This window comes from Xylocopa sonorina, unplaced genomic scaffold (genome assembly GCF_050948175.1).
Source record: "Xylocopa sonorina isolate GNS202 unplaced genomic scaffold, iyXylSono1_principal scaffold0014, whole genome shotgun sequence".
NCBI lineage: Eukaryota > Metazoa > Arthropoda > Insecta > Hymenoptera > Apidae > Xylocopa > Xylocopa sonorina.
The window spans coordinates 4,472,357-4,495,918 of NW_027490090.1; the positions used below are offsets into that span (position 1 = coordinate 4,472,357).

At 43.7% G+C, this 23,562-nt stretch overlaps 32 non-coding genes and 8 pseudogenes across 32 annotated transcripts; all 40 read right to left on the reverse strand.

The window, feature by feature from the left end:
• Positions 1-103: 103 nt before the first annotated feature.
• Positions 104-222, reverse strand: LOC143431973 (5S ribosomal RNA). The gene has a single exon (XR_013102820.1). It is a non-coding gene; the product is annotated as a 5S ribosomal RNA (ribosomal RNA).
• Positions 223-547: 325 nt separating this feature from the next.
• On the reverse strand, positions 548-666 carry LOC143431974 (5S ribosomal RNA). The gene has a single exon (XR_013102821.1). It is a non-coding gene; the product is annotated as a 5S ribosomal RNA (ribosomal RNA).
• Positions 667-991: 325 nt separating this feature from the next.
• Positions 992-1,110, reverse strand: LOC143432066 (5S ribosomal RNA). The gene has a single exon (XR_013102880.1). It is a non-coding gene; the product is annotated as a 5S ribosomal RNA (ribosomal RNA).
• A 325-nt stretch (positions 1,111-1,435) lies between these two features.
• On the reverse strand, positions 1,436-1,554 carry LOC143432067 (5S ribosomal RNA). The gene has a single exon (XR_013102881.1). It is a non-coding gene; the product is annotated as a 5S ribosomal RNA (ribosomal RNA).
• Positions 1,555-1,879: 325 nt separating this feature from the next.
• On the reverse strand, positions 1,880-1,998 carry LOC143432069 (5S ribosomal RNA). The gene has a single exon (XR_013102883.1). It is a non-coding gene; the product is annotated as a 5S ribosomal RNA (ribosomal RNA).
• A 325-nt stretch (positions 1,999-2,323) lies between these two features.
• On the reverse strand, positions 2,324-2,442 carry LOC143431975 (5S ribosomal RNA). The gene has a single exon (XR_013102822.1). It is a non-coding gene; the product is annotated as a 5S ribosomal RNA (ribosomal RNA).
• Positions 2,443-2,767: 325 nt separating this feature from the next.
• LOC143432070 (5S ribosomal RNA) lies at positions 2,768-2,886 on the reverse strand. The gene has a single exon (XR_013102884.1). It is a non-coding gene; the product is annotated as a 5S ribosomal RNA (ribosomal RNA).
• Positions 2,887-3,211: 325 nt separating this feature from the next.
• On the reverse strand, positions 3,212-3,330 carry LOC143431977 (5S ribosomal RNA). Its single transcript, XR_013102823.1, has one exon. It is a non-coding gene; the product is annotated as a 5S ribosomal RNA (ribosomal RNA).
• Positions 3,331-3,655: 325 nt separating this feature from the next.
• Positions 3,656-3,774, reverse strand: LOC143431978 (5S ribosomal RNA). The gene has a single exon (XR_013102824.1). It is a non-coding gene; the product is annotated as a 5S ribosomal RNA (ribosomal RNA).
• A 325-nt stretch (positions 3,775-4,099) lies between these two features.
• LOC143432071 (5S ribosomal RNA) lies at positions 4,100-4,218 on the reverse strand. Its single transcript, XR_013102885.1, has one exon. It is a non-coding gene; the product is annotated as a 5S ribosomal RNA (ribosomal RNA).
• A 325-nt stretch (positions 4,219-4,543) lies between these two features.
• LOC143432072 (5S ribosomal RNA) lies at positions 4,544-4,662 on the reverse strand. Its single transcript, XR_013102886.1, has one exon. It is a non-coding gene; the product is annotated as a 5S ribosomal RNA (ribosomal RNA).
• Positions 4,663-4,987: 325 nt separating this feature from the next.
• On the reverse strand, positions 4,988-5,106 carry LOC143432073 (5S ribosomal RNA). Its single transcript, XR_013102887.1, has one exon. It is a non-coding gene; the product is annotated as a 5S ribosomal RNA (ribosomal RNA).
• A 325-nt stretch (positions 5,107-5,431) lies between these two features.
• On the reverse strand, positions 5,432-5,550 carry LOC143431896 (5S ribosomal RNA). The gene has a single exon (XR_013102745.1). It is a non-coding gene; the product is annotated as a 5S ribosomal RNA (ribosomal RNA).
• A 324-nt stretch (positions 5,551-5,874) lies between these two features.
• LOC143431943 (5S ribosomal RNA) lies at positions 5,875-5,993 on the reverse strand. Its single transcript, XR_013102791.1, has one exon. It is a non-coding gene; the product is annotated as a 5S ribosomal RNA (ribosomal RNA).
• Positions 5,994-6,318: 325 nt separating this feature from the next.
• LOC143431897 (5S ribosomal RNA) lies at positions 6,319-6,437 on the reverse strand. Its single transcript, XR_013102746.1, has one exon. It is a non-coding gene; the product is annotated as a 5S ribosomal RNA (ribosomal RNA).
• Positions 6,438-6,762: 325 nt separating this feature from the next.
• Positions 6,763-6,881, reverse strand: LOC143431898 (5S ribosomal RNA). Its single transcript, XR_013102747.1, has one exon. It is a non-coding gene; the product is annotated as a 5S ribosomal RNA (ribosomal RNA).
• A 325-nt stretch (positions 6,882-7,206) lies between these two features.
• LOC143431899 (5S ribosomal RNA) lies at positions 7,207-7,325 on the reverse strand. The gene has a single exon (XR_013102748.1). It is a non-coding gene; the product is annotated as a 5S ribosomal RNA (ribosomal RNA).
• Positions 7,326-7,650: 325 nt separating this feature from the next.
• LOC143431900 (5S ribosomal RNA) lies at positions 7,651-7,769 on the reverse strand. Its single transcript, XR_013102749.1, has one exon. It is a non-coding gene; the product is annotated as a 5S ribosomal RNA (ribosomal RNA).
• A 325-nt stretch (positions 7,770-8,094) lies between these two features.
• Positions 8,095-8,213, reverse strand: LOC143431941 (5S ribosomal RNA). The gene has a single exon (XR_013102789.1). It is a non-coding gene; the product is annotated as a 5S ribosomal RNA (ribosomal RNA).
• Positions 8,214-8,538: 325 nt separating this feature from the next.
• On the reverse strand, positions 8,539-8,657 carry LOC143432007 (5S ribosomal RNA; annotated as a pseudogene).
• A 325-nt stretch (positions 8,658-8,982) lies between these two features.
• LOC143432008 (5S ribosomal RNA) lies at positions 8,983-9,101 on the reverse strand (annotated as a pseudogene).
• Positions 9,102-9,426: 325 nt separating this feature from the next.
• On the reverse strand, positions 9,427-9,545 carry LOC143431902 (5S ribosomal RNA). Its single transcript, XR_013102751.1, has one exon. It is a non-coding gene; the product is annotated as a 5S ribosomal RNA (ribosomal RNA).
• Positions 9,546-9,870: 325 nt separating this feature from the next.
• LOC143431903 (5S ribosomal RNA) lies at positions 9,871-9,989 on the reverse strand. Its single transcript, XR_013102752.1, has one exon. It is a non-coding gene; the product is annotated as a 5S ribosomal RNA (ribosomal RNA).
• A 325-nt stretch (positions 9,990-10,314) lies between these two features.
• LOC143431982 (5S ribosomal RNA) lies at positions 10,315-10,433 on the reverse strand. Its single transcript, XR_013102828.1, has one exon. It is a non-coding gene; the product is annotated as a 5S ribosomal RNA (ribosomal RNA).
• A 325-nt stretch (positions 10,434-10,758) lies between these two features.
• On the reverse strand, positions 10,759-10,877 carry LOC143432010 (5S ribosomal RNA; annotated as a pseudogene).
• A 324-nt stretch (positions 10,878-11,201) lies between these two features.
• LOC143431944 (5S ribosomal RNA) lies at positions 11,202-11,320 on the reverse strand. Its single transcript, XR_013102792.1, has one exon. It is a non-coding gene; the product is annotated as a 5S ribosomal RNA (ribosomal RNA).
• A 325-nt stretch (positions 11,321-11,645) lies between these two features.
• Positions 11,646-11,764, reverse strand: LOC143431905 (5S ribosomal RNA). The gene has a single exon (XR_013102753.1). It is a non-coding gene; the product is annotated as a 5S ribosomal RNA (ribosomal RNA).
• Positions 11,765-12,089: 325 nt separating this feature from the next.
• LOC143431906 (5S ribosomal RNA) lies at positions 12,090-12,208 on the reverse strand. Its single transcript, XR_013102754.1, has one exon. It is a non-coding gene; the product is annotated as a 5S ribosomal RNA (ribosomal RNA).
• Positions 12,209-12,533: 325 nt separating this feature from the next.
• Positions 12,534-12,652, reverse strand: LOC143431907 (5S ribosomal RNA). The gene has a single exon (XR_013102755.1). It is a non-coding gene; the product is annotated as a 5S ribosomal RNA (ribosomal RNA).
• Positions 12,653-12,977: 325 nt separating this feature from the next.
• LOC143432011 (5S ribosomal RNA) lies at positions 12,978-13,096 on the reverse strand (annotated as a pseudogene).
• A 325-nt stretch (positions 13,097-13,421) lies between these two features.
• Positions 13,422-13,540, reverse strand: LOC143432012 (5S ribosomal RNA; annotated as a pseudogene).
• Positions 13,541-13,865: 325 nt separating this feature from the next.
• Positions 13,866-13,984, reverse strand: LOC143431908 (5S ribosomal RNA). Its single transcript, XR_013102756.1, has one exon. It is a non-coding gene; the product is annotated as a 5S ribosomal RNA (ribosomal RNA).
• Positions 13,985-14,309: 325 nt separating this feature from the next.
• LOC143431909 (5S ribosomal RNA) lies at positions 14,310-14,428 on the reverse strand. The gene has a single exon (XR_013102757.1). It is a non-coding gene; the product is annotated as a 5S ribosomal RNA (ribosomal RNA).
• A 325-nt stretch (positions 14,429-14,753) lies between these two features.
• Positions 14,754-14,872, reverse strand: LOC143432013 (5S ribosomal RNA; annotated as a pseudogene).
• Positions 14,873-15,197: 325 nt separating this feature from the next.
• Positions 15,198-15,316, reverse strand: LOC143431910 (5S ribosomal RNA). The gene has a single exon (XR_013102758.1). It is a non-coding gene; the product is annotated as a 5S ribosomal RNA (ribosomal RNA).
• Positions 15,317-15,641: 325 nt separating this feature from the next.
• Positions 15,642-15,760, reverse strand: LOC143431911 (5S ribosomal RNA). The gene has a single exon (XR_013102759.1). It is a non-coding gene; the product is annotated as a 5S ribosomal RNA (ribosomal RNA).
• A 325-nt stretch (positions 15,761-16,085) lies between these two features.
• LOC143431983 (5S ribosomal RNA) lies at positions 16,086-16,204 on the reverse strand. Its single transcript, XR_013102829.1, has one exon. It is a non-coding gene; the product is annotated as a 5S ribosomal RNA (ribosomal RNA).
• A 325-nt stretch (positions 16,205-16,529) lies between these two features.
• On the reverse strand, positions 16,530-16,648 carry LOC143431912 (5S ribosomal RNA). The gene has a single exon (XR_013102760.1). It is a non-coding gene; the product is annotated as a 5S ribosomal RNA (ribosomal RNA).
• Positions 16,649-16,973: 325 nt separating this feature from the next.
• LOC143432014 (5S ribosomal RNA) lies at positions 16,974-17,092 on the reverse strand (annotated as a pseudogene).
• A 325-nt stretch (positions 17,093-17,417) lies between these two features.
• LOC143432031 (5S ribosomal RNA) lies at positions 17,418-17,536 on the reverse strand (annotated as a pseudogene).
• Positions 17,537-23,562: the final 6,026 nt, after the last annotated feature.

Below are 23,562 nucleotides of genomic sequence, written 5' to 3' on the forward strand. Positions count from 1 at the left end.
AACCCCTTTTCGCCCTTCGATACCGAAAACAGAGGAAATCGCAGAGAAAATAATTCTCAGAACGGACAAAAAGGTAATAAGAGGCAAGAAAAAAAAAGGTGTAAGCCAACAACACGTCGAGTTCCCAAGCGGTCACCCATCTAAGTACTATCCACGCCCAACGCATCTTAACTTCGGTGATCGGACGAGAACCGGTGAGTTATGCGTGGTATGATCGTTGACGAAGGTGAAGCTACAGATGTTGCTTTTGTTATGTAAAGCTGCCAACGTGTTGTTTGTGGTGCGTTGTCTCCTTGTTGCGCGCACTTGTGACGTTCTCCTGGTTTCGAGTGGATCACGGCAGGACGCGAATGCTTTTCAGTCAGGTACAAGACGAAGCGATGAAATAAAATTAGTGCGCCAATGCTGGCGTGCCTCTTTGTCGTGGACGCAGCGAACGCTGCTAACCCCTTTTCGCCCTTCGATACCGAAAACAGAGGAAATCGCAGAGAAAATAATTCTCAGAACGGACAAAAAGGTAATAAGAGGCAAGAAAAAAAAAGGTGTAAGCCAACAACACGTCGAGTTCCCAAGCGGTCACCCATCTAAGTACTATCCACGCCCAACGCATCTTAACTTCGGTGATCGGACGAGAACCGGTGAGTTATGCGTGGTATGATCGTTGACGAAGGTGAAGCTACAGATGTTGCTTTTGTTATGTAAAGCTGCCAACGTGTTGTTTGTGGTGCGTTGTCTCCTTGTTGCGCGCACTTGTGACGTTCTCCTGGTTTCGAGTGGATCACGGCAGGACGCGAATGCTTTTCAGTCAGGTACAAGACGAAGCGATGAAATAAAATTAGTGCGCCAATGCTGGCGTGCCTCTTTGTCGTGGACGCAGCGAACGCTGCTAACCCCTTTTCGCCCTTTGATACCGAAAACAGAGGAAATCGCAGAGAAAATAATTCTCAGAACGGACAAAAAGGTAATAAGAGGCAAGAAAAAAAAAGGTGTAAGCCAACAACACGTGGAGTTCCCAAGCGGTCACCCATCTAAGTACTATCCACGCCCAACGCATCTTAACTTCGGTGATCGGACGAGAACCGGTGAGTTATGCGTGGTATGATCGTTGACGAAGGTGAAGCTACAGATGTTGCTTTTGTTATGTAAAGCTGCCAACGTGTTGTTTGTGGTGCGTTGTCTCCTTGTTGCGCGCACTTGTGACGTTCTCCTGGTTTCGAGTGGATCACGGCAGGACGCGAATGCTTTTCAGTCAGGTACAAGACGAAGCGATGAAATAAAATTAGTGCGCCAATGCTGGCGTGCCTCTTTGTCGTGGACGCAGCGAACGCTGCTAACCCCTTTTCGCCCTTTGATACCGAAAACAGAGGAAATCGCAGAGAAAATAATTCTCAGAACGGACAAAAAGGTAATAAGAGGCAAGAAAAAAAAAGGTGTAAGCCAACAACACGTGGAGTTCCCAAGCGGTCACCCATCTAAGTACTATCCACGCCCAACGCATCTTAACTTCGGTGATCGGACGAGAACCGGTGAGTTATGCGTGGTATGATCGTTGACGAAGGTGAAGCTACAGATGTTGCTTTTGTTATGTAAAGCTGCCAACGTGTTGTTTGTGGTGCGTTGTCTCCTTGTTGCGCGCACTTGTGACGTTCTCCTGGTTTCGAGTGGATCACGGCAGGACGCGAATGCTTTTCAGTCAGGTACAAGACGAAGCGATGAAATAAAATTAGTGCGCCAATGCTGGCGTGCCTCTTTGTCGTGGACGCAGCGAACGCTGCTAACCCCTTTTCGCCCTTTGATACCGAAAACAGAGGAAATCGCAGAGAAAATAATTCTCAGAACGGACAAAAAGGTAATAAGAGGCAAGAAAAAAAAAGGTGTAAGCCAACAACACGTGGAGTTCCCAAGCGGTCACCCATCTAAGTACTATCCACGCCCAACGCATCTTAACTTCGGTGATCGGACGAGAACCGGTGAGTTATGCGTGGTATGATCGTTGACGAAGGTGAAGCTACAGATGTTGCTTTTGTTATGTAAAGCTGCCAACGTGTTGTTTGTGGTGCGTTGTCTCCTTGTTGCGCGCACTTGTGACGTTCTCCTGGTTTCGAGTGGATCACGGCAGGACGCGAATGCTTTTCAGTCAGGTACAAGACGAAGCGATGAAATAAAATTAGTGCGCCAATGCTGGCGTGCCTCTTTGTCGTGGACGCAGCGAACGCTGCTAACCCCTTTTCGCCCTTCGATACCGAAAACAGAGGAAATCGCAGAGAAAATAATTCTCAGAACGGACAAAAAGGTAATAAGAGGCAAGAAAAAAAAAGGTGTAAGCCAACAACACGTCGAGTTCCCAAGCGGTCACCCATCTAAGTACTATCCACGCCCAACGCATCTTAACTTCGGTGATCGGACGAGAACCGGTGAGTTATGCGTGGTATGATCGTTGACGAAGGTGAAGCTACAGATGTTGCTTTTGTTATGTAAAGCTGCCAACGTGTTGTTTGTGGTGCGTTGTCTCCTTGTTGCGCGCACTTGTGACGTTCTCCTGGTTTCGAGTGGATCACGGCAGGACGCGAATGCTTTTCAGTCAGGTACAAGACGAAGCGATGAAATAAAATTAGTGCGCCAATGCTGGCGTGCCTCTTTGTCGTGGACGCAGCGAACGCTGCTAACCCCTTTTCGCCCTTTGATACCGAAAACAGAGGAAATCGCAGAGAAAATAATTCTCAGAACGGACAAAAAGGTAATAAGAGGCAAGAAAAAAAAAGGTGTAAGCCAACAACACGTGGAGTTCCCAAGCGGTCACCCATCTAAGTACTATCCACGCCCAACGCATCTTAACTTCGGTGATCGGACGAGAACCGGTGAGTTATGCGTGGTATGATCGTTGACGAAGGTGAAGCTACAGATGTTGCTTTTGTTATGTAAAGCTGCCAACGTGTTGTTTGTGGTGCGTTGTCTCCTTGTTGCGCGCACTTGTGACGTTCTCCTGGTTTCGAGTGGATCACGGCAGGACGCGAATGCTTTTCAGTCAGGTACAAGACGAAGCGATGAAATAAAATTAGTGCGCCAATGCTGGCGTGCCTCTTTGTCGTGGACGCAGCGAACGCTGCTAACCCCTTTTCGCCCTTCGATACCGAAAACAGAGGAAATCGCAGAGAAAATAATTCTCAGAACGGACAAAAAGGTAATAAGAGGCAAGAAAAAAAAAGGTGTAAGCCAACAACACGTCGAGTTCCCAAGCGGTCACCCATCTAAGTACTATCCACGCCCAACGCATCTTAACTTCGGTGATCGGACGAGAACCGGTGAGTTATGCGTGGTATGATCGTTGACGAAGGTGAAGCTACAGATGTTGCTTTTGTTATGTAAAGCTGCCAACGTGTTGTTTGTGGTGCGTTGTCTCCTTGTTGCGCGCACTTGTGACGTTCTCCTGGTTTCGAGTGGATCACGGCAGGACGCGAATGCTTTTCAGTCAGGTACAAGACGAAGCGATGAAATAAAATTAGTGCGCCAATGCTGGCGTGCCTCTTTGTCGTGGACGCAGCGAACGCTGCTAACCCCTTTTCGCCCTTTGATACCGAAAACAGAGGAAATCGCAGAGAAAATAATTCTCAGAACGGACAAAAAGGTAATAAGAGGCAAGAAAAAAAAAGGTGTAAGCCAACAACACGTCGAGTTCCCAAGCGGTCACCCATCTAAGTACTATCCACGCCCAACGCATCTTAACTTCGGTGATCGGACGAGAACCGGTGAGTTATGCGTGGTATGATCGTTGACGAAGGTGAAGCTACAGATGTTGCTTTTGTTATGTAAAGCTGCCAACGTGTTGTTTGTGGTGCGTTGTCTCCTTGTTGCGCGCACTTGTGACGTTCTCCTGGTTTCGAGTGGATCACGGCAGGACGCGAATGCTTTTCAGTCAGGTACAAGACGAAGCGATGAAATAAAATTAGTGCGCCAATGCTGGCGTGCCTCTTTGTCGTGGACGCAGCGAACGCTGCTAACCCCTTTTCGCCCTTTGATACCGAAAACAGAGGAAATCGCAGAGAAAATAATTCTCAGAACGGACAAAAAGGTAATAAGAGGCAAGAAAAAAAAAGGTGTAAGCCAACAACACGTGGAGTTCCCAAGCGGTCACCCATCTAAGTACTATCCACGCCCAACGCATCTTAACTTCGGTGATCGGACGAGAACCGGTGAGTTATGCGTGGTATGATCGTTGACGAAGGTGAAGCTACAGATGTTGCTTTTGTTATGTAAAGCTGCCAACGTGTTGTTTGTGGTGCGTTGTCTCCTTGTTGCGCGCACTTGTGACGTTCTCCTGGTTTCGAGTGGATCACGGCAGGACGCGAATGCTTTTCAGTCAGGTACAAGACGAAGCGATGAAATAAAATTAGTGCGCCAATGCTGGCGTGCCTCTTTGTCGTGGACGCAGCGAACGCTGCTAACCCCTTTTCGCCCTTTGATACCGAAAACAGAGGAAATCGCAGAGAAAATAATTCTCAGAACGGACAAAAAGGTAATAAGAGGCAAGAAAAAAAAAGGTGTAAGCCAACAACACGTGGAGTTCCCAAGCGGTCACCCATCTAAGTACTATCCACGCCCAACGCATCTTAACTTCGGTGATCGGACGAGAACCGGTGAGTTATGCGTGGTATGATCGTTGACGAAGGTGAAGCTACAGATGTTGCTTTTGTTATGTAAAGCTGCCAACGTGTTGTTTGTGGTGCGTTGTCTCCTTGTTGCGCGCACTTGTGACGTTCTCCTGGTTTCGAGTGGATCACGGCAGGACGCGAATGCTTTTCAGTCAGGTACAAGACGAAGCGATGAAATAAAATTAGTGCGCCAATGCTGGCGTGCCTCTTTGTCGTGGACGCAGCGAACGCTGCTAACCCCTTTTCGCCCTTCGATACCGAAAACAGAGGAAATCGCAGAGAAAATAATTCTCAGAACGGACAAAAAGGTAATAAGAGGCAAGAAAAAAAAAGGTGTAAGCCAACAACACGTGGAGTTCCCAAGCGGTCACCCATCTAAGTACTATCCACGCCCAACGCATCTTAACTTCGGTGATCGGACGAGAACCGGTGAGTTATGCGTGGTATGATCGTTGACGAAGGTGAAGCTACAGATGTTGCTTTTGTTATGTAAAGCTGCCAACGTGTTGTTTGTGGTGCGTTGTCTCCTTGTTGCGCGCACTTGTGACGTTCTCCTGGTTTCGAGTGGATCACGGCAGGACGCGAATGCTTTTCAGTCAGGTACAAGACGAAGCGATGAAATAAAATTAGTGCGCCAATGCTGGCGTGCCTCTTTGTCGTGGACGCAGCGAACGCTGCTAACCCCTTTTCGCCCTTCGATACCGAAAACAGAGGAAATCGCAGAGAAAATAATTCTCAGAACGGACAAAAAGGTAATAAGAGGCAAGAAAAAAAAAGGTGTAAGCCAACAACACGTGGAGTTCCCAAGCGGTCACCCATCTAAGTACTATCCACGCCCAACGCATCTTAACTTCGGTGATCGGACGAGAACCGGTGAGTTATGCGTGGTATGATCGTTGACGAAGGTGAAGCTACAGATGTTGCTTTTGTTATGTAAAGCTGCCAACGTGTTGTTTGTGGTGCGTTGTCTCCTTGTTGCGCGCACTTGTGACGTTCTCCTGGTTTCGAGTGGATCACGGCAGGACGCGAATGCTTTTCAGTCAGGTACAAGACGAAGCGATGAAATAAAATTAGTGCGCCAATGCTGGCGTGCCTCTTTGTCGTGGACGCAGCGAACGCTGCTAACCCCTTTTCGCCCTTCGATACCGAAAACAGAGGAAATCGCAGAGAAAATAATTCTATGAACGGACAAAAAGGTAATAAGAGGCAAGGAAAAAAAGGTGTAAGCCAACAACACGTGGAGTTCCCAAGCGGTCACCCATCTAAGTACTATCCACGCCCAACGCATCTTAACTTCGGTGATCGGACGAGAACCGGTGAGTTATGCATGGTATGATCGTTGACGGAGGTGAAGCTACGGATATTGCTTTTGTTATGTAAAGCTGCCAACGTGTTGTTTGTGGTGCGTTGTCTCCTTGTTGCGCGCACGTGTGACGTTCTCCTGGTTTCGAGTGGATCACGGCAGGACGCGAATCCTTTTCAGTCAGGTACAAGACGAAGGGATGAAATAAAATTAGTGCGCCAATGCTGGCGTGCCTCTTTGTCGTGGACGCAGCGAACGCTGCTAACCCCTTTTCGCCCTTTGATACCGAAAACAGAGGAAATCGCAGAGAAAATAATTCTCAGAACGGACAAAAAGGTAATAAGAGGCAAGAAAAAAAAAGGTGTAAGCCAACAACACGTGGAGTTCCCAAGCGGTCACCCATCTAAGTACTATCCACGCCCAACGCATCTTAACTTCGGTGATCGGACGAGAACCGGTGAGTTATGCGTGGTATGATCGTTGACGAAGGTGAAGCTACAGATGTTGCTTTTGTTATGTAAAGCTGCCAACGTGTTGTTTGTGGTGCGTTGTCTCCTTGTTGCGCGCACTTGTGACGTTCTCCTGGTTTCGAGTGGATCACGGCAGGACGCGAATGCTTTTCAGTCAGGTACAAGACGAAGCGATGAAATAAAATTAGTGCGCCAATGCTGGCGTGCCTCTTTGTCGTGGACGCAGCGAACGCTGCTAACCCCTTTTCGCCCTTTGATACCGAAAACAGAGGAAATCGCAGAGAAAATAATTCTCAGAACGGACAAAAAGGTAATAAGAGGCAAGAAAAAAAAAGGTGTAAGCCAACAACACGTGGAGTTCCCAAGCGGTCACCCATCTAAGTACTATCCACGCCCAACGCATCTTAACTTCGGTGATCGGACGAGAACCGGTGAGTTATGCGTGGTATGATCGTTGACGAAGGTGAAGCTACAGATGTTGCTTTTGTTATGTAAAGCTGCCAACGTGTTGTTTGTGGTGCGTTGTCTCCTTGTTGCGCGCACTTGTGACGTTCTCCTGGTTTCGAGTGGATCACGGCAGGACGCGAATGCTTTTCAGTCAGGTACAAGACGAAGCGATGAAATAAAATTAGTGCGCCAATGCTGGCGTGCCTCTTTGTCGTGGACGCAGCGAACGCTGCTAACCCCTTTTCGCCCTTCGATACCGAAAACAGAGGAAATCGCAGAGAAAATAATTCTCAGAACGGACAAAAATGTAATAAGAGGCAAGAAAAAAAAAGGTGTAAGCCAACAACACGTGGAGTTCCCAAGCGGTCACCCATCTAAGTACTATCCACGCCCAACGCATCTTAACTTCGGTGATCGGACGAGAACCGGTGAGTTATGCGTGGTATGATCGTTGACGAATGTGAAGCTACAGATGTTGCTTTTGTTATGTAAAGCTGCCAACGTGTTGTTTGTGGTGCGTTGTCTCCTTGTTGCGCGCACTTGTGACGTTCTCCTGGTTTCGAGTGGATCACGGCAGGACGCGAATCCTTTTCAGTCAGGTACAAGACGAAGCGATGAAATAAAATTAGTGCGCCAACGCTGGCGTGCCTCTTTGTCGTGGACGCAGCGAACGCTTCTAACACCTTTTCGCCCTTCGATACCGAAAACAGAGGAAATCGCAGAGAAAATAATTCTCAGAACGGACAAAAATGTAATAAGAGGCAAGAAAAAAAAAGGTGTAAGCCAACAACACGTGGAGTTCCCAAGCGGTCACCCATCTAAGTACTATCCACGCCCAACGCATCTTAACTTCGGTGATCGGACGAGAACCGGTGAGTTATGCGTGGTATGATCGTTGACGAATGTGAAGCTACAGATGTTGCTTTTGTTATGTAAAGCTGCCAACGTGTTGTTTGTGGTGCGTTGTCTCCTTGTTGCGCGCACTTGTGACGTTCTCCTGGTTTCGAGTGGATCGCGGCAGAACGCGAATCCTTTTCAGTCAGGTACAAGACGAAGGGATGAAATAAAATTAGTGCACCAATGCTGGCGTGCCTCTTTGTCGTGGACGCAGCGAACGCTTCTAACACCTTTTCGCCCTTCGATACCGAAAACAGAGGAAATCGCAGAGAAAATAATTCTCAGAACGGACAAAAATGTAATAAGAGGCAAGAAAAAAAAAGGTGTAAGCCAACAACACGTGAAGTTCCCAAGCGGTCACCCATCTAAGTACTATCCACGCCCAACGCATCTTAACTTCGGTGATCGGACGAGAACCGGTGAGTTATGCGTGGTATGATCGTTGACGATGGTGAAGCTGCAGATGTTGCTTTTGTTATGTAAAGCTGCCAACGTGTTGTTTGTGGTGCGTTGTCTCCTTGTTGCGCGCACTTGTGACGTTCTCCTGGTTTCGAGTGGATCACGGCAGGACGCGAATCCTTTTCAGTCAGGTACAAGACGAAGCGATGAAATAAAATTAGTGCGCCAACGCTGGCGTGCCTCTTTGTCGTGGACGCAGCGAACGCTTCTAACACCTTTTCGCCCTTTGATACCGAAAACAGAGGAAATCGCAGAGAAAATAATTCTCAGAACGGACAAAAATGTAATAAGAGGCAAGAAAAAAAAAGGTGTAAGCCAACAACACGTGGAGTTCAAAAGCGGTCACCCATCTAAGTACTATCCACGCCCAACGCATCTTAAATTCGATGATCGGACGAGAACCGGTGAGTTATGCGTGGTATGATCGTTGACGAATGTGAAGCTACAGATGTTGCTTTTGTTATGTAAAGCTGCCAACGTGTTGTTTGTGGTGCGTTGTCTCCTTGTTGCGCGCACTTGTGACGTTCTCCTGGTTTCGAGTGGATCGCGGCAGAACGCGAATCCTTTTCAGTCAGGTACAAGACGAAGGGATGAAATAAAATTAGTGCACCAATGCTGGCGTGCCTCTTTGTCGTGGACGCAGCGAACGCTTCTAACACCTTTTCGCCCTTCGATACCGAAAACAGAGGAAATCGCAGAGAAAATAATTCTCAGAACGGACAAAAATGTAATAAGAGGCAAGAAAAAAAAAGGTGTAAGCCAACAACACGTGGAGTTCAAAAGCGGTCACCCATCTAAGTACTATCCACGCCCAACGCATCTTAAATTCGATGATCGGACGAGAACCGGTGAGTTATGCGTGGTATGATCGTTGACGAATGTGAAGCTACAGATGTTGCTTTTGTTATGTAAAGCTGCCAACGTGTTGTTTGTGGTGCGTTGTCTCCTTGTTGCGCGCACTTGTGACGTTCTCCTGGTTTCGAGTGGATCGCGGCAGAACGCGAATCCTTTTCAGTCAGGTACAAGACGAAGGGATGAAATAAAATTAGTGCACCAATGCTGGCGTGCCTCTTTGTCGTGGACGCAGCGAACGCTTCTAACACCTTTTCGCCCTTCGATACCGAAAACAGAGGAAATCGCAGAGAAAATAATTCTCAGAACGGACAAAAATGTAATAAGAGGCAAGAAAAAAAAAGGTGTAAGCCAACAACACGTGGAGTTCCCAAGCGGTCACCCATCTAAGTACTATCCACGCCCAACGCATCTTAACTTCGGTGATCGGACGAGAACCGGTGAGTTATGCGTGGTATGATCGTTGACGAATGTGAAGCTACAGATGTTGCTTTTGTTATGTAAAGCTGCCAACGTGTTGTTTGTGGTGCGTTGTCTCCTTGTTGCGCGCACTTGTGACGTTCTTCTGGTTTCGAGTGGATCACGGCAGGACGCGTATCCTTTTCAGTCAGGTACAAGACGAAGCGATGAAATAAAATTAGTGCGCCAATGCCGACGTTCCTCTTTGTCGTGGACGCAGCGAACGCTTCTAACACCTTTTCGCCCTTCGATACCGAAAACAGAGGAAATCGCAGAGAAAATAATTCTCAGAACGGACAAAAATGTAATAAGAGGCAAGAAAAAAAAAGGTGTAAGCCAACAACACGTGGAGTTCCCAAGCGGTCACCCATCTAAGTACTATCCACGCCCAACGCATCTTAACTTCGGTGATCGGACGAGAACCGGTGAGTTATGCGTGGTATGATCGTTGACGAATGTGAAGCTACAGATGTTGCTTTTGTTATGTAAAGCTGCCAACGTGTTGTTTGTGGTGCGTTGTCTCCTTGTTGCGCGCACTTGTGACGTTCTCCTGGTTTCGAGTGGATCACGGCAGGACGCGAATCCTTTTCAGTCAGGTACAAGACGAAGCGATGAAATAAAATTAGTGCGCCAACGCTGGCGTGCCTCTTTGTCGTGGACGCAGCGAACGCTTCTAACACCTTTTCGCCCTTTGATACCGAAAACAGAGGAAATCGCAGAGAAAATAATTCTCAGAACGGACAAAAATGTAATAAGAGGCAAGAAAAAAAAAGGTGTAAGCCAACAACACGTGGAGTTCAAAAGCGGTCACCCATCTAAGTACTATCCACGCCCAACGCATCTTAACTTCGGTGATCGGACGAGAACCGGTGAGTTATGCGTGGTATGATCGTTGACGATGGTGAAGCTGCAGATGTTGCTTTTGTTATGTAAAGCTGCCAACGTGTTGTTTGTGGTGCGTTGTCTCCTTGTTGCGCGCACTTGTGACGTTCTCCTGGTTTCGAGTGGATCACGGCAGGACGCGAATCCTTTTCAGTCAGGTACAAGACGAAGCGATGAAACAAAATTAGTGCGCCAATGCTGGCGTGCCTCTTTGTCGTGGACGCAGCGAACGCTTCTAACACCTTTTCGCCCTTCGATACCGAAAACAGAGGAAATCGCAGAGAAAATAATTCTCAGAACGGACAAAAATGTAATAAGAGGCAAGAAAAAAAAAGGTGTAAGCCAACAACACGTGGAGTTCAAAAGCGGTCACCCATCTAAGTACTATCCACGCCCAACGCATCTTAAATTCGATGATCGGACGAGAACCGGTGAGTTATGCGTGGTATGATCGTTGACGAATGTGAAGCTACAGATGTTGCTTTTGTTATGTAAAGCTGCCAACGTGTTGTTTGTGGTGCGTTGTCTCCTTGTTGCGCGCACTTGTGACGTTCTCCTGGTTTCGAGTGGATCACGGCAGGACGCGAATGCTTTTCAGTCAGGTACAAGACGAAGCGATGAAATAAAATTAGTGCGCCAATGCTGGCGTGCCTCTTTGTCGTGGACGCAGCGAACGCTTCTAACCCCTTTTCGCCCTTCGATACCGAAAACAGAGGAAATCGCAGAGAAAATAATTCTATGAACGGACAAAAAGGTAATAAGAGGCAAGGAAAAAAAGGTGTAAGCCAACAACACGTGGAGTTCCCAAGCGGTCACCCATCTAAGTACTATCCACGCCCAACGCATCTTAACTTCGGTGATCGGACGAGAACCGGTGAGTTATGCATGGTATGATCGTTGACGGAGGTGAAGCTACGGATATTGCTTTTGTTATGTAAAGCTGCCAACGTGTTGTTTGTGGTGCGTTGTCTCCTTGTTGCGCGCACGTGTGACGTTCTCCTGGTTTCGAGTGGATCACGGCAGGACGCGAATCCTTTTCAGTCAGGTACAAGACGAAGGGATGAAATAAAATTAGTGCGCCAATGCTGGCGTGCCTCTTTGTCGTGGACGCAGCGAACGCTGCTAACCCCTTTTCGCCCTTTGATACCGAAAACAGAGGAAATCGCAGAGAAAATAATTCTCAGAACGGACAAAAAGGTAATAAGAGGCAAGAAAAAAAAAGGTGTAAGCCAACAACACGTGGAGTTCCCAAGCGGTCACCCATCTAAGTACTATCCACGCCCAACGCATCTTAACTTCGGTGATCGGACGAGAACCGGTGAGTTATGCGTGGTATGATCGTTGACGAAGGTGAAGCTACAGATGTTGCTTTTGTTATGTAAAGCTGCCAACGTGTTGTTTGTGGTGCGTTGTCTCCTTGTTGCGCGCACTTGTGACGTTCTCCTGGTTTCGAGTGGATCACGGCAGGACGCGAATGCTTTTCAGTCAGGTACAAGACGAAGCGATGAAATAAAATTAGTGCGCCAATGCTGGCGTGCCTCTTTGTCGTGGACGCAGCGAACGCTGCTAACCCCTTTTCGCCCTTCGATACCGAAAACAGAGGAAATCGCAGAGAAAATAATTCTCAGAACGGACAAAAATGTAATAAGAGGCAAGAAAAAAAAAGGTGTAAGCCAACAACACGTGGAGTTCCCAAGCGGTCACCCATCTAAGTACTATCCACGCCCAACGCATCTTAACTTCGGTGATCGGACGAGAACCGGTGAGTTATGCGTGGTATGATCGTTGACGAATGTGAAGCTACAGATGTTGCTTTTGTTATGTAAAGCTGCCAACGTGTTGTTTGTGGTGCGTTGTCTCCTTGTTGCGCGCACTTGTGACGTTCTCCTGGTTTCGAGTGGATCACGGCAGGACGCGAATCCTTTTCAGTCAGGTACAAGACGAAGCGATGAAATAAAATTAGTGCGCCAACGCTGGCGTGCCTCTTTGTCGTGGACGCAGCGAACGCTTCTAACACCTTTTCGCCCTTCGATACCGAAAACAGAGGAAATCGCAGAGAAAATAATTCTCAGAACGGACAAAAATGTAATAAGAGGCAAGAAAAAAAAAGGTGTAAGCCAACAACACGTGGAGTTCCCAAGCGGTCACCCATCTAAGTACTATCCACGCCCAACGCATCTTAACTTCGGTGATCGGACGAGAACCGGTGAGTTATGCGTGGTATGATCGTTGACGAATGTGAAGCTACAGATGTTGCTTTTGTTATGTAAAGCTGCCAACGTGTTGTTTGTGGTGCGTTGTCTCCTTGTTGCGCGCACTTGTGACGTTCTCCTGGTTTCGAGTGGATCGCGGCAGAACGCGAATCCTTTTCAGTCAGGTACAAGACGAAGCGATGAAATAAAATTAGTGCGCCAACGCTGGCGTGCCTCTTTGTCGTGGACGCAGCGAACGCTTCTAACACCTTTTCGCCCTTCGATACCGAAAACAGAGGAAATCGCAGAGAAAATAATTCTCAGAACGGACAAAAATGTAATAAGAGGCAAGAAAAAAAAAGGTGTAAGCCAACAACACGTGGAGTTCAAAAGCGGTCACCCATCTAAGTACTATCCACGCCCAACGCATCTTAAATTCGATGATCGGACGAGAACCGGTGAGTTATGCGTGGTATGATCGTTGACGAATGTGAAGCTACAGATGTTGCTTTTGTTATGTAAAGCTGCCAACGTGTTGTTTGTGGTGCGTTGTCTCCTTGTTGCGCGCACTTGTGACGTTCTCCTGGTTTCGAGTGGATCGCGGCAGAACGCGAATCCTTTTCAGTCAGGTACAAGACGAAGGGATGAAATAAAATTAGTGCACCAATGCTGGCGTGCCTCTTTGTCGTGGACGCAGCGAACGCTTCTAACACCTTTTCGCCCTTCGATACCGAAAACAGAGGAAATCGCAGAGAAAATAATTCTCAGAACGGACAAAAATGTAATAAGAGGCAAGAAAAAAAAAGGTGTAAGCCAACAACACGTGGAGTTCAAAAGCGGTCACCCATCTAAGTACTATCCACGCCCAACGCATCTTAAATTCGATGATCGGACGAGAACCGGTGAGTTATGCGTGGTATGATCGTTGACGAATGTGAAGCTACAGATGTTGCTTTTGTTATGTAAAGCTGCCAACGTGTTGTTTGTGGTGCGTTGTCTCCTTGTTGCGCGCACTTGTGACGTTCTCCTGGTTTCGAGTGGATCGCGGCAGAACGCGAATCCTTTTCAGTCAGGTACAAGACGAAGGGATGAAATAAAATTAGTGCACCAATGCTGGCGTGCCTCTTTGTCGTGGACGCAGCGAACGCTTCTAACACCTTTTCGCCCTTCGATACCGAAAACAGAGGAAATCGCAGAGAAAATAATTCTCAGAACGGACAAAAATGTAATAAGAGGCAAGAAAAAAAAAGGTGTAAGCCAACAACACGTGGAGTTCCCAAGCGGTCACCCATCTAAGTACTATCCACGCCCAACGCATCTTAACTTCGGTGATCGGACGAGAACCGGTGAGTTATGCGTGGTATGATCGTTGACGAATGTGAAGCTACAGATGTTGCTTTTGTTATGTAAAGCTGCCAACGTGTTGTTTGTGGTGCGTTGTCTCCTTGTTGCGCGCACTTGTGACGTTCTTCTGGTTTCGAGTGGATCACGGCAGGACGCGTATCCTTTTCAGTCAGGTACAAGACGAAGCGATGAAATAAAATTAGTGCGCCAATGCCGACGTTCCTCTTTGTCGTGGACGCAGCGAACGCTTCTAACACCTTTTCGCCCTTCGATACCGAAAACAGAGGAAATCGCAGAGAAAATAATTCTCAGAACGGACAAAAATGTAATAAGAGGCAAGAAAAAAAAAGGTGTAAGCCAACAACACGTGGAGTTCCCAAGCGGTCACCCATCTAAGTACTATCCACGCCCAACGCATCTTAACTTCGGTGATCGGACGAGAACCGGTGAGTTATGCGTGGTATGATCGTTGACGAATGTGAAGCTACAGATGTTGCTTTTGTTATGTAAAGCTGCCAACGTGTTGTTTGTGGTGCGTTGTCTCCTTGTTGCGCGCACTTGTGACGTTCTCCTGGTTTCGAGTGGATCACGGCAGGACGCGAATCCTTTTCAGTCAGGTACAAGACGAAGCGATGAAATAAAATTAGTGCGCCAACGCTGGCGTGCCTCTTTGTCGTGGACGCAGCGAACGCTTCTAACACCTTTTCGCCCTTTGATACCGAAAACAGAGGAAATCGCAGAGAAAATAATTCTCAGAACGGACAAAAATGTAATAAGAGGCAAGAAAAAAAAAGGTGTAAGCCAACAACACGTGGAGTTCAAAAGCGGTCACCCATCTAAGTACTATCCACGCCCAACGCATCTTAAATTCGATGATCGGACGAGAACCGGTGAGTTATGCGTGGTATGATCGTTGACGAATGTGAAGCTACAGATGTTGCTTTTGTTATGTAAAGCTGCCAACGTGTTGTTTGTGGTGCGTTGTCTCCTTGTTGCGCGCACTTGTGACGTTCTCCTGGTTTCGAGTGGATCGCGGCAGAACGCGAATCCTTTTCAGTCAGGTACAAGACGAAGGGATGAAATAAAATTAGTGCACCAATGCTGGCGTGCCTCTTTGTCGTGGACGCAGCGAACGCTTCTAACACCTTTTCGCCCTTCGATACCGAAAACAGAGGAAATCGCAGAGAAAATAATTCTCAGAACGGACAAAAATGTAATAAGAGGCAAGAAAAAAAAAGGTGTAAGCCAACAACACGTGGAGTTCCCAAGCGGTCACCCATCTAAGTACTATCCACGCCCAACGCATCTTAACTTCGGTGATCGGACGAGAACCGGTGAGTTATGCGTGGTATGATCGTTGACGAATGTGAAGCTACAGATGTTGCTTTTGTTATGTAAAGCTGCCAACGTGTTGTTTGTGGTGCGTTGTCTCCTTGTTGCGCGCACTTGTGACGTTCTTCTGGTTTCGAGTGGATCACGGCAGGACGCGTATCCTTTTCAGTCAGGTACAAGACGAAGCGATGAAATAAAATTAGTGCGCCAATGCCGACGTTCCTCTTTGTCGTGGACGCAGCGAACGCTTCTAACACCTTTTCGCCCTTCGATACCGAAAACAGAGGAAATCGCAGAGAAAATAATTCTCAGAACGGACAAAAATGTAATAAGAGGCAAGAAAAAAAAAGGTGTAAGCCAACAACACGTGGAGTTCCCAAGCGGTCACCCATCTAAGTACTATCCACGCCCAACGCATCTTAACTTCGGTGATCGGACGAGAACCGGTGAGTTATGCGTGGTATGATCGTTGACGAATGTGAAGCTACAGATGTTGCTTTTGTTATGTAAAGCTGCCAACGTGTTGTTTGTGGTGCGTTGTCTCCTTGTTGCGCGCACTTGTGACGTTCTCCTGGTTTCGAGTGGATCACGGCAGGACGCGAATCCTTTTCAGTCAGGTACAAGACGAAGCGATGAAATAAAATTAGTGCGCCAACGCTGGCGTGCCTCTTTGTCGTGGACGCAGCGAACGCTTCTAACACCTTTTCGCCCTTTGATACCGAAAACAGAGGAAATCGCAGAGAAAATAATTCTCAGAACGGACAAAAATGTAATAAGAGGCAAGAAAAAAAAAGGTGTAAGCCAACAACACGTGGAGTTCAAAAGCGGTCACCCATCTAAGTACTATCCACGCCCAACGCATCTTAACTTCGGTGATCGGACGAGAACCGGTGAGTTATGCGTGGTATGATCGTTGACGATGGTGAAGCTGCAGATGTTGCTTTTGTTATGTAAAGCTGCCAACGTGTTGTTTGTGGTGCGTTGTCTCCTTGTTGCGCGCACTTGTGACGTTCTCCTGGTTTCGAGTGGATCACGGCAGGACGCGAATCCTTTTCAGTCAGGTACAAGACGAAGCGATGAAACAAAATTAGTGCGCCAATGCTGGCGTGCCTCTTTGTCGTGGACGCAGCGAACGCTTCTAACACCTTTTCGCCCTTCGATACCGAAAACAGAGGAAATCGCAGAGAAAATAATTCTCAGAACGGACAAAAATGTAATAAGAGGCAAGAAAAAAAAAGGTGTAAGCCAACAACACGTGGAGTTCCCAAGCGGTCACCCATCTAAGTACTATCCACGCCCAACGCATCTTAACTTCGGTGATCGGACGAGAACCGGTGAGTTATGCGTGGTATGATCGTTGACGAATGTGAAGCTACAGATGTTGCTTTTGTTATGTAAAGCTGCCAACGTGTTGTTTGTGGTGCGTTGTCTCCTTGTTGCGCGCACTTGTGACGTTCTCCTGGTTTCGAGTGGATCACGGCAGGACGCGAATCCTTTTCAGTCAGGTACAAGACGAAGCGATGAAATAAAATTAGTGCGCCAACGCTGGCGTGCCTCTTTGTCGTGGACGCAGCGAACGCTTCTAACACCTTTTCGCCCTTTGATACCGAAAACAGAGGAAATCGCAGAGAAAATAATTCTCAGAACGGACAAAAATGTAATAAGAGGCAAGAAAAAAAAAGGTGTAAGCCAACAACACGTGGAGTTCAAAAGCGGTCACCCATCTAAGTACTATCCACGCCCAACGCATCTTAAATTCGATGATCGGACGAGAACCGGTGAGTTATGCGTGGTATGATCGTTGACGAATGTGAAGCTACAGATGTTGCTTTTGTTATGTAAAGCTGCCAACGTGTTGTTTGTGGTGCGTTGTCTCCTTGTTGCGCGCACTTGTGACGTTCTCCTGGTTTCGAGTGGATCGCGGCAGAACGCGAATCCTTTTCAGTCAGGTACAAGACGAAGGGATGAAATAAAATTAGTGCACCAATGCTGGCGTGCCTCTTTGTCGTGGACGCAGCGAACGCTTCTAACACCTTTTCGCCCTTCGATACCGAAAACAGAGGAAATCGCAGAGAAAATAATTCTCAGAACGGACAAAAATGTAATAAGAGGCAAGAAAAAAAAAGGTGTAAGCCAACAACACGTGGAGTTCCCAAGCGGTCACCCATCTAAGTACTATCCACGCCCAACGCATCTTAACTTCGGTGATCGGACGAGAACCGGTGAGTTATGCGTTTTTTTTTTTTTTTTTTTAATAATGCGTTTATTGTGCCAAAATTAACAGTATTTACAATGAGTACAATAAACAGAAACGCACAACAGTTCCCTATCTATAACTTACAACTAGATTAATGGCTTTGTTGGTCTAAAGCACTCGTAATCTGATCGGTAACTTGGGATTTCGTAATTGCACTTAATGCCGCTTATTTTCTATCTGTTGGTTGTGACCTGTTTGGTAAGGGTTTCTTGGGATTTTTTTTTTTGTAGATTTCAGCACGGGAGTCGTACAAAAGGTCGATTACATATGTTTTTGTGTAGAGCTGTGTGTTAATTGAGATTAGCCGAGGTAGACTAATGAGATGGTCCTTTTATTGGAGCCACCAATATTTTTTAGCGTTGGATCTGTGTTTGTTTTTGTGTCGTAACTTGTGAGCCTGCTTACGAACCGTAAATCTTTGTGCGTGTGAGGAATGTTTTTGTCGTATTTTATTGATTTGTCGCTGATTTTTCTGTTGTAATGGTATATTAGGGGTAGGTTGTTTCTGTTTTGTATTAGTTCTAAGCTGTCCAGATGTATGAATGCCTGTGGTGGGGATAGTCCTGTAAGTATAATTCTATCGTAGTAAAGTGGATTTGGATAGGTGGAGCTGTATATAAGGCTGTTCTCTGTAATGAGTGGGATGTTTGCCCAGTGATTTCTGATTAGTCTGATTATAAAGATGTCTATTCTTTCAATTTTTGCGTGTTCGTATAGGATTTTGTTGTTTATGTATTTGGTATAGTTTGTTTTAGCCGATCGGTACATGTTCAAGCACGCTCTTAGGCATCTTCTGTCGAATTTTCTAAGTTTTTCCGCGGTGTTTGCGTTTATGTTAAACCAGATCTGGCTTGCGTATGTTAATATGGGGCGAATCAGCAGTTTGTAACAGAGGATTTTGACTGTCTTGAAGGAATATGTGTACTATGTATGCGTGTTCAGGAGGTTACGAACAAAGTGTAGAAGTCAAGAATCTTTTGAAGAGCTTTTTTATTACTTGTTTTCTCGAGGAATTCTCTGCGGAGACTTCTGTCTTGCAGTTTTCCTATTTTCCTCGTAGGCGCGTTACATACCTCGCGCCTGTTGATTGGATATTCCCTATCTTAAGCCACCGCCTTCTTAGAGGAGAGTGGTGGTGTTTCTGGTGGGGGCTTACTTTGTATGTTACCATATTTGGTTATGTAGCGAGATTTCCGCTGGGCCTAATACCTGCGCCGGGTGACCAAGGGTAGCCTGGCCACGGGCAGTGGGCCCTTCGGAAATCCCCGGTTTATAGCTTCCGCATGTGCCATCGAGGCCGTTAGAGAAAGTTAATTACTGCATGTCTGGAAAATGTTAAAAGTTTAAAACGGTTCCTCAAAAATGGCTTTATTGCTGCGCATACCCTAAACCGTGCTAGCCGTTTGTAGCGAAAGGTCTTCTATTGTACCATACTGCTAGCCGCTACATATCCTTCTCGATGGTTAACAGTAAGATAACAAATTGACGACCATCGTGTACCAGTATAACGCAACGCGTGACGAGTACAACCGTTCGTTTGAATTTCGACACTTGAATTTTGACGTAATTGACATCGTCAACATTTTTTTTATCAGTCTGGCATACGGTGTCTAATGTTTTTCAGCTCGTAGTAAATGGTCATAGAGTAATTTAATTTCACGTTGCACGATGATGTGTAAAGCTTGTATGTCGGCTTTGTCGGCACGACTGATCTTGCTGGGAAACGATTCCAAATCTTTGGTATATTCCAATAGTATACCATCAGGCGGCAATGGGGTATTACTTCTGTCACGTTTTTCATTCGTTTCAATCTATTAAATCTTCTATTAAATCGTTAAGCATGATAAACCCTGAATATGTGGCAAGAAAGCACTTTAACGCTTCTTTTGAAAATTCAACAGCGATGTTTGCAATTTCGATTTCGTTTATGCATTCCAGAGTTAGTTGTAACATCACTCTTCTTTGTTTTTGTCTCTTAGTTCATTATTCTTAAGGGCTGTAATAGATTTGCTACTGTTAGCTTTGATGATTCGTTGTCTTTTGCTTCGGTTCAGCAGTTCTTCGATAAAGCTCAAATAGCCCAAATATTTATATTCTGTATTTTGAACTATCGTCTCCTTAAACTTTTTCCATATTATTTGAATCAATTGCAACAAATTTATTTCTGAATTTCCGTTTGTTGATACGAATAGCATCTATTTCCAGAGCCTCGGAATATATATATATATATATATATATATATATATATATATATATATATATACAGTGCTGGACAAAAGTATTGGCACAGCATGATTGTTATGATAAAAATGCTTATAACTATGAAACAAATTGTTAAAAAGGAAAAATTTGTTTACACGTTTATTTATTTATTATTCTAGATTATTATTTAACAGAAACAGTAATATAAATAAAGTGATATGCGAAATAATAACAAAAACATATTTATTGAGCGTTTTAAGCATGGACAAAAGTATTGGCACAAATGATTGAAAGTACTTAGAAATTAAAAATTAATATTTGGTTGGCCCTCCATTCCTCATGATAACTTCCTTCAATCGTTTTGGCATTGAAGTTACCAATTTTTTTGTAAAATCCGGCTCTATATTGTTCCATTCTTGTAAAATAATAGCTTTTAATTGGTTTTTGTTTGTTATATTATATTTTCTAATTTTTTTTTCTAATTCATTCCAAACATGTTCGATGGGATTCATGTCTGGACTCTGGGGTGGGGTATTTAATGTATGTGCGGTATTGTAAACGATCCATTGTCGTACAATATAGGCAGTATGTTTTGGATCATGGTCTTGTTGAAAATAAAAATCACGCGGGAGATTTAATTTATTAGCACTTTTAAATAAATTTTCCTTTAATATATTTAAATATACATATTTGTCCATAATCTCATCTATGAATACTAATTCGCCAACCCCAGACGCTGCAATGGAACCCCATACCATGACTCCACCTCCTCCATGTTTCACAGTGGCTTGTAAATGTTGTGGATCCATTTCCGTATTTGGCTTTCTCCAAACTAATACTCTGCCATCTGATTTAAATATATTAAATTTAGTTTCATCTGAAAATAATACGTTATTCCAGAATGTGGGATCCTTTTTTATAAATTCTTTTGCAAATTCTTTTCTCATCTTCCGATTCTTCTTGGATATGTATGGTTTCCTTCTTGCGACACACGCAGAATATCCCGCATCTTTTAACACTCTCCGTATAGTTTTCGAACTTACTTCTTTTTTATTTTCTTCATTTAACTTTGCTCTAAGTTGTGATGAGTTTAATTTACAATTTATTTTCACTTCCTTTACAATTTTCCGTTTTTCTCTAACTGTTAACTTTGAGGGACGTCCACTTCGATTCCTACTTTTGAAATCTGATTGATTCTCAAATCGTTTTACGACACTTCTAATAGTGAATCGACTTCTATTAACACTTTTTGCTATTTCACTATAAGATTTTCGCATTTTGTGCAAATTTAATATTATTTTTCTCTCTTCACTTGTAGTTTCTTTCCCTCTTCTTGACATTGTTGCTTGTTATATTTCCTATGTTGCTAATCGACTGAACTTAAGGATGACTGTTAGAAAAAATGACTATCAGGGAATCCCCTACCTATACCATCAAGTGACAATCGGATTTTTTTCGGAGAGATACAACTACACTAAATTTTGTATAATGTGCCAATACTTTTGTCCATGCTTAAAACGCTCAATAAATATGTTTTTGTTATTATTTCGCATATCACTTTATTTATATTACTGTTTCTGTTAAATAATAATCTAGAATAATAAATAAATAAACGTGTAAACAAATTTTTCCTTTTTAACAATTTGTTTCATAGTTATAAGCATTTTTATCATAACAATCATGCTGTGCCAATACTTTTGTCCAGCACTGTATATATATATATATATATATATATATATATATATATATATATATATATATTTTTTTTTTTTTTATACAGATAATATCGATTGTTTTATGTATGACAATGCAATTTCTTCCATTTTTTTCAGAATTTCATTCTAATTTATCCGTAATGATTCTATCTATGACCGTCTTCTGTTTCTTTACATTGGTCATAGCTACGCTTACTCGTTTACCCATAAGTGATTGGTAAGTAACAGCTGCGTTGTTATTAGCGGAACTAGTCGACGGTTGTTGGACCATCACTTGCTTCATAATAAAATTCTCAATTTTATCTCCTATAGACTTCGTCTGAAGCATGCGTTGGTTCTGTTCGGACTGTTCCATCTATAAAATAAATGAAATTGCCATAAGTATAAAGCGCAGGGTTACATGTACTATGTGTTATACCATACGCGGATTTGCTTTCCACACATTGTATGTATGTAATTTACTTTTTATTTTTTTTTACTATATTGCATCTACAACTAGTTTCATAGAGCTAACCAGAAAATTTGATGGATTAAATGACTCGCCTGCAGTAAGCGGCTCATAGCGATTACCGCGATCATTATATGTATATGATATCCCTATTCATTACATCTGCATTTAGGATTAATTCTACTTCTCGTTTGCGTTAATGCAAGCCGTTAACATTCCACAAGGCTATTCTAGTGTTACCAGATATTGTTATGCTTTGTTGATGATAATGATAACCAGTTTTATAAATATATAGGTTCGATTCAATGTATGTAGTTAATGTAGGAAAAATTTCACAATCTCGGATCAGCACCAAAAATTGGTAGGAAAATCTTTCACTGGTGTTAGAAGAACAAATGAACCTTCACTGTTGTTAATAAATAACTATGTATATTGTCAACAAATAGTTTTAGTCACTAAACGCTCTGTACTTCCTAACTTTAACTCCCACTATACTCAATAGCTTTTCACTATACTGTTCGATGTACACTCCGTTGCTGCTCGCTAAATACTGACTAATTTTACGCTATTGCGGCTCGCTAAATATTGAACCTCTTGCTCCCACAAATCACCCTGTTCCGCTCCATCGGTATCCATTCCTATGACCCCCGCGCTCACGTACAATCCATAACCGGGAACTCTGGACGAAAACGAGAAAGAAATTTCGAGTTAGGTCAAAAACTAATATTACAACTGAAAAAAAATGATATTACGGGAAAAAGGATACCAATAGACAGAAAATAAATATTGTTACGTCAAAAAAAATTATTACTACTCAAGAGAAATATATTATTGCTTAAAAGAGTATAACATTACTCAAGAAACGTCGAGTTAGGTTAAAAATTAATACTACAACATAAAAAAAATATTACGAGAGAAAGGATATCATTGCCCGAAAACAAATACTGTCACTTAAAAAAAAAGTATTACTAACTTGAAAAAAATATATTATTGCTCAAAAAAGGATAACATTACTTAAGAAATATCGAGTTAGGTCGAAAAGTAATATTACAACTGAAAAAAAATGTTATTACGGGAGAAAGGATATCATTGCCCGAAAACAAATACTGTCACTTAAAAAAAAAGTATTACTAACTTGAAAAAAATATATTATTGCTCAAAAAAGTATAACATTACTTAAGAAAAATCGAGTTAGGTCAAAAAGTAATATTACAACTGAAAAAAAATGATATTACGGGAAAGAGGATACCAATAGACAGAAAATAAATATTGTTACGTCAAAAAAAATTATTACTACTCAAGAGAAATATATTATTGCTTAAAAGAGTATAACATTACTTAAGAAACGTCGAGTTAGGTTAAAAAGTAATATTGCAACTGAAAAAAAATGAGATTACGGGAAAGAGGATACCAATAGACAGAAAATAAATATTGTTACGTCAAAAAAAATTACTACTAGTCAAGAGAAATATATTATTGCTTAAAAGAGTATAACATTACTCAAGAAACGTCGAGTTAGGTTAAAAAGTATTACTACAACATAAAAAAAATATTACGAGAGAAAGGATATCATTGCCCGAAAAAAAATACTATTACTTAGAAAAAAATTATTACTAATTTGAAAAAAATATATTATTGCTCAAAAAAGGATAAC